The following is a 6,104-nucleotide window of genomic DNA, read 5'->3' on the forward strand; positions in this document are numbered from 1 at the left end:
CATTTGATGTAAATTGATAACAACAAATAATTCATTTTTATACCTACAATAAAAAGAAATTAGCAAAATGAAAAGAAATAAAGAAAGAATATACAAAATATAAACAATCTTACTTCACCAAGAATTCATCCTCTTCACCTTGACATAATAGATTTAGCTTTCCATGAACTTACTTTTGATCAACACTAAAAACATCACTCATAAATTGGAAAATGGAAAATATATTGGAACTTAGAACTTTTATACACACTCACACTATATTTTACAATGAGATAGAATGATTCTCAAGCTAGCACATGGCCTCTATTTATAGGCCAAATGAGAGAAAGGGTCAAAAATTCTATTAATGCAATGTAGTTGTAATAGTAGTCTTTGTCTTCTCCAACTTCAATTCCATGCCCCTTCTTTCAATGCTTTGTTCCACGACTTTAATCATCGAATTTGACTCAGCTCAAAACAGCAAACATGTGGGGAATTATCTGTAGATGAATTTGGCCACTTCGTTCATCTCATTTGGTTAACTATTGAAATAGTTATGATTTTTTTACTATATGCTGGTCATGGTGAAAGTAAATTTGTCCTCCTTTTGATATTTTCACAATTTGATCATCTTAACCAACTTTTTAGGCAATCATGTCTTCTGCAAAGTTGTAAATAATTTCTCAAGAATTCCAAAAATATTTGAATCACCTCCATTTGAATTTTCTAGCTTGAGTTATCATTATTTTACCAACACGTAGAATACCTGAAAATAAAACATATTTAGTAAGACATTTAAATATAAACACACAATACTAAAATAACATAATTTTATAATTTTAATGAAACTTAAATGTTAAAATATAGGTTTTAACATATAATAAATTATTAATTTTAAGTTTCATCACCAAGATCCATCCAAAACCCCAAGAGCCGAAAACTCACTCACATAAATAAAAAATGAAACCCGAAGGGGCATTTGTCTTGTTTGTTTTAAAAACCGATGGGACCATGAACCAAGCCATAAAAGGTCCTCTTGGCCACGTTCTAGACATGCTAAAGAGGGGTTCTAACCATGGCTACAGCCACTAGGACAGCCAAGATCTGAACCCTCACCTTAGACAATAAACCATGCAAATCGAAATACGAAATTGCACCAAGGAGAGTTGCTGTCAAATACACGTTGCTTGGGGGTAAGGGACTTAAACCAATGGACTAACACCTTCCTAACACACTCTATATCGTGTCTAGATGCAGCCTTAAATGCATGGAACCGAGCCAACCCATGAAACCACAAACACAAAGCAAAAACCGTGAAGCATGAAGGTGGCCGAGAAAAATCTGTGCAGAATTATTTTGAAAGTTGCTGTCATTATTTCAGTTTTACTACATGAATTATGAACATAACATGGTTTAAAAATATGTATATGACTTGATTGAAGAGAAAATATGGACATATACATGCCTGGAATTTGTTTACAAAAGAAACAAACAATTACGACGAACGCGGCGCGGCGGAGACGAAGTTCTCTTTATCTTTCTTGTTTTCCCTCTTGTTTCTCTAGTGCTTCTCACGATTTTTTTCTGAAGGTTTGCTACTGATATTTTCGAGAGAATGGAGAGGAGAGAAGGATAGGGGAATGAATGAGGAAGTTGCAAGATAATTGGAGATTTGAATGGCAAGATACAAACTTTTCTATCCTAGAGTTTGTTAGATAGGAAATGATATGATATCAAGGGATTTTGAGGGATAATTGAGGGGTGAATGGCCGATTATTAGTCTAGGTATAAGGTAGAAATATTTCTTATTTAATAATTTTTGGTAATTAAAAAGAAAGGATTATCATACCAAGAAAAAGATTAAGGAAATGAATCAACATGTGAGTTTTTAATTATATATATATTTTTAATTTAAAAGGGAGGTGGCCGATTTTCTTATAAAAAATGAGGATAGGAATATTGCTTAATTATTAATTAGTGGGGATTTAAAATGAAGGAATCATTCTACCATGAAGGGATAAAGAAAGATATCAAAAATGGAGAGTTGACAAATCAACAATTAAATCATAAAGAAAGTGGCCGAGAATTGCTTATTAAAATGGGGTGGAAAATATTGCTAAATCTTGTATTTTAATCTTTAAAGTTTTATCTACCCATTAAGTATTTTAGTGAAATAAATAATTAATTTAGGATAGTAATTATCTTGTATGCATGGCTAATTTTTAGATTAAATTTACTAACATGTTAAGTTACAATTTCTTAAATAAAATAAGCCTAGATTAACTTATCTCAATTGGTAACATATTTTAATTTAGGATTTTAATTAAATTATTGGACATAAAAGAATTTATTTACTACTTATCTCTAATTAATTAATTTAATTCTTTAACATTCTTTTACATTAAAACAAATTATCCTTTATCTTGAATAAATTCTAGGAATATTTTCTTATCATTAAATTTTATCTTAATATTCCAACTCCAGTCCGGCCTCACTTACTTAACTGAAAAGATAAAAATTAAAATACTGCGTAAAATAAATAATAATAACTCAACCAATTTTAAAAGAATGAATTTAAATCCTCATGCATAAAAATCATTTTAATTTAAATAATAGTAATTATTCACGGCTTATACGTAGTCTGATTTAACGGGTTCTACAACTCTCCCCCCTTAAAAGAAATTTCGTCCTCGAAATTAAAACTCAACAAATAACTCGGGGTAACGACTCTTCATCTCTGGCTCAGACTCCCACGTAGCTTCCTCTTTCGAATGATTAAGCCATTTGACTTTCACTAGATTAACCAGCTTGTTCCGAAGCTTTTTCTCATGTCTGTCTAAGATCTGCACTGGTCTTTCTTCATAAGACAGGTTCGGAGTGAGCTGCAATGGCTCAAAGTTCAAGACATGCGAAGGATTTGTCATATACTTCCTCAGCATAGAGACGTGGAACACATTGTGTACTCTGGCCAGATTCGGCGAAAGAGCCACACAATAAGCTAACGTCCCAACCCTGTTGAGGATCTCAAATGGTCCGATGAATCTCGGACTAAGCTTTCCTTTCTTCCCAAATCGCATGACACCTTTCATAGGTGCTACCTTCATGAAAACATGGTCGCCGACGGCAAACTCTAGATCTCTCCTCCTCTGATCCGCATAACTCTTCTGTCGACTTTGAGCAGTCCTCATCCTATCACGGATCCTGACTGCTACATCGGCAGTCTGCTGAATAATCTCCGGACCCAATTCTGATCTCTTCCCTACTTCATCCCAGTGAATAGGTGATCTGCACTTGCGACCATACAGTGCTTCATACGGAGCCATACCTATAGACGACTGAAAACTGTTGTTATAGGTGAACTCTACCAACGGCAACTTTGACTCCCAACTCCCTGAGAAATCAATAACACAAGCGCGGAGAAGATCCTCCGAACTTTGGATAACTATCTCTGACTGTCCATCTGTCTGAGGGTGGAAAGCTGTGCTAAACAACAACTTCGTACCCATAGTCGAATGCAAACTCTTCAAAAATGAGGAAGTGAATCTAGGATCTCGGTCAGACACGATAGAAACGGGAATACCATGAAGGCGGACTATCTCCCAGATATACAACTCTGCATACTGGATCATGGGGAAAGTCGTCTTAATAGGCAAGAAGTGCGTTGATTTGGTAAGACGATCAACAATTACCCAGATAGCATTTGATCCTCTAGCTGACTTCAGCAAACCGACTACGAAGTCCATTGTGACATTTTCCCACTTCCACTCGGGAATAGGAAGAGGCTTGAGCATACCTGCTGGTCTCTGATGCTCTGCTTTCACTAGCTGACAAGTCAGGCACTCGGATACAAAACGTCTGACATCCTTCTTCATCCCGGGCCACCAATACAATAACTGAAGATCTTTGTACATCTTCGTACTGCCAGTGTGAATAGAGTACGGCGACATGTGGGCCTCTGATAAAATATCTGCTCGAATAGAATCGCTGCTAGAAACACACATTCTGCCTCGATATCTCACAATACCGTCGCTAACCGTGTACAAGATACTGTCCTTGGCCTCATCTCTCTGCTTCCACTTTGCCAACTGCTCATCTGTTGACTGACCACTGCGAATACGGTCTAGAAGAGAAGACTGAATCGTCAAAGTAGATAGACGAGGAATTCTACCTCGAGGATATGTCTCCAGATCAAACCTCTGCATCTCACACTGAAGAGGTCTCGAAATTTTCAAATGAGCCATCACTGCGACTTTCCTGCTCAATGCATCCACAACTACATTAGCTTTGCCCGGGTGGTAGCTAATTTCACAGTCATAGTCCTTCACTTGCTCCAACCAACGCCTCTGTCGCATATTGAGCTCTTTCTGCGTAAAGAAGTACTTGATGCTCTTATGGTCGGTAAAGATTTGGCACTTCTCTCCGTACAAATAATGCCTCCAAATCTTCAAGGCAAAAACTACGGCTGCCAACTCTAGATCGTGGGTAGGGTAGTTCTTCTCATGGGTTTTCAACTGTCGAGAAGCATACGCTATCACCTTCCCATGCTGCATCAACACTGCGCCTAAACCGAGCTTCGAAGCATCGGTATACAAAACAAACTCGTCGGGCCCTGACGGCATGGCCAAAACTGGTGCTGAGATAAGAGCTTGCATCAAAGTATCGAAGTTCTTCTGACACTCATCGCCCCACACAAATTTAACATTCTTCTTTGTCAACGACGTGAGTGGAACTACGATAGAGGAGAATCTATGAATAAACTTCCTGTAATATCCTGCTAGTCCAAGGAAACTACGGATCTCTGATGCATTCTGCAGCACAACCCAATCTCTGACTGCTGCAACTTTCGCTGGGTCTACTTCAATACCGCTGAATGATGTGGCCTAAGAACGCCAACTTCTCTAACCAGAATTCGCATTTACTGAACTTTGCGAATAACTTATGCTTCTGTAGGGTCTGCAAAACTGCTGTCAGATGTCTGCTGTGCTCTTCGTGATTCTTTGAGTAGACGTGAATGTCGTCTATGAATACTATCACGAACTGGTCAAGATACGGTTGAAATATGCGATTCATGAGATCCATGAAGATCGCTGGCGCATTTGTCAAACTGAACGGTATCACAAGGAACTCGAAGTGGCCGTAACGAGTCTTGAAAGCAGTCTTGAGAACATCGGCTTCTTTCACCCTCAATTGGTGATAACCGGAATGCATATTGATCTTTGAGAATACTGAAGCTCCCTGTAACTGATCAAATAAATCTTCAATCCGCGGAAGTGGGTACTTGTTTTTCACTGTAACTCTGTTCAACTCCCGATAATCAATACAGAGCCTCATCGAACCATCCTTCTTCTTCACAAACAAGACTGGCGCGCCCCATGGCGAAAAACTTGGGCGAATGAACTCCTTGTCAAGAAGTTCCTGGATCTGCTTCTTCAGTTCTGCCATCTCTGTCGGTGCTAATCAGTATGGTGCTTTTGATATCGGTACCGTACCTGGCATAAGCTCAATAGAAAACTCCACCTCCCGCTCGGGTGGCATACTAGAGACGTCATCAGGAAAAAAGTCTAGAAAATCCCTAACAATTAGGACATCGGAGACTGACTGACTGGGTGCCTCGAGAATGGATACAAAAGTCGCTAAGAACGCCCGACACCCTCTACGCATGAGCTTCCTAGCCTGGACACAAGGTATAATGCACGGTAAAGGAAAGTACCTGTCTAGTTCGAATAAGAACTTCTCCATCCCAAGCGGTCGGACTAGAACAGATCTCCGCTGAAAGTCGATCAAAACTCTGTTCCTTAATATCCAGTCCATACCCAAAATGTTGTCAAACTCGGGCATCGGTAGTACGATCAGATCCGCATAAAAGAGATTGCCATGAAGCTCGAGGTCTATGTCTCGGATCACAATAAACATTTCATTTAACATGCTGATAAAATATTTTATGCTTTAAACGAAATGCGTAAACGTAAAACTTGCAGAACGAAGACGTGACTTCATGAGCTTCTCGAGATCAGTAGTAGTACAACTCTTTACAAGAACATAGGCACTGATACCAGCTGTCGAGGCCCGTATTTTGTATTTGAAAATTTGCGGAATTATTTGAATTTTTTTTCTTTTAAAAGTAA

Source organism: Primulina huaijiensis, chromosome 5, assembly GCF_012295235.1.
Source record: "Primulina huaijiensis isolate GDHJ02 chromosome 5, ASM1229523v2, whole genome shotgun sequence".
Lineage (NCBI taxonomy): Eukaryota > Viridiplantae > Streptophyta > Magnoliopsida > Lamiales > Gesneriaceae > Primulina > Primulina huaijiensis.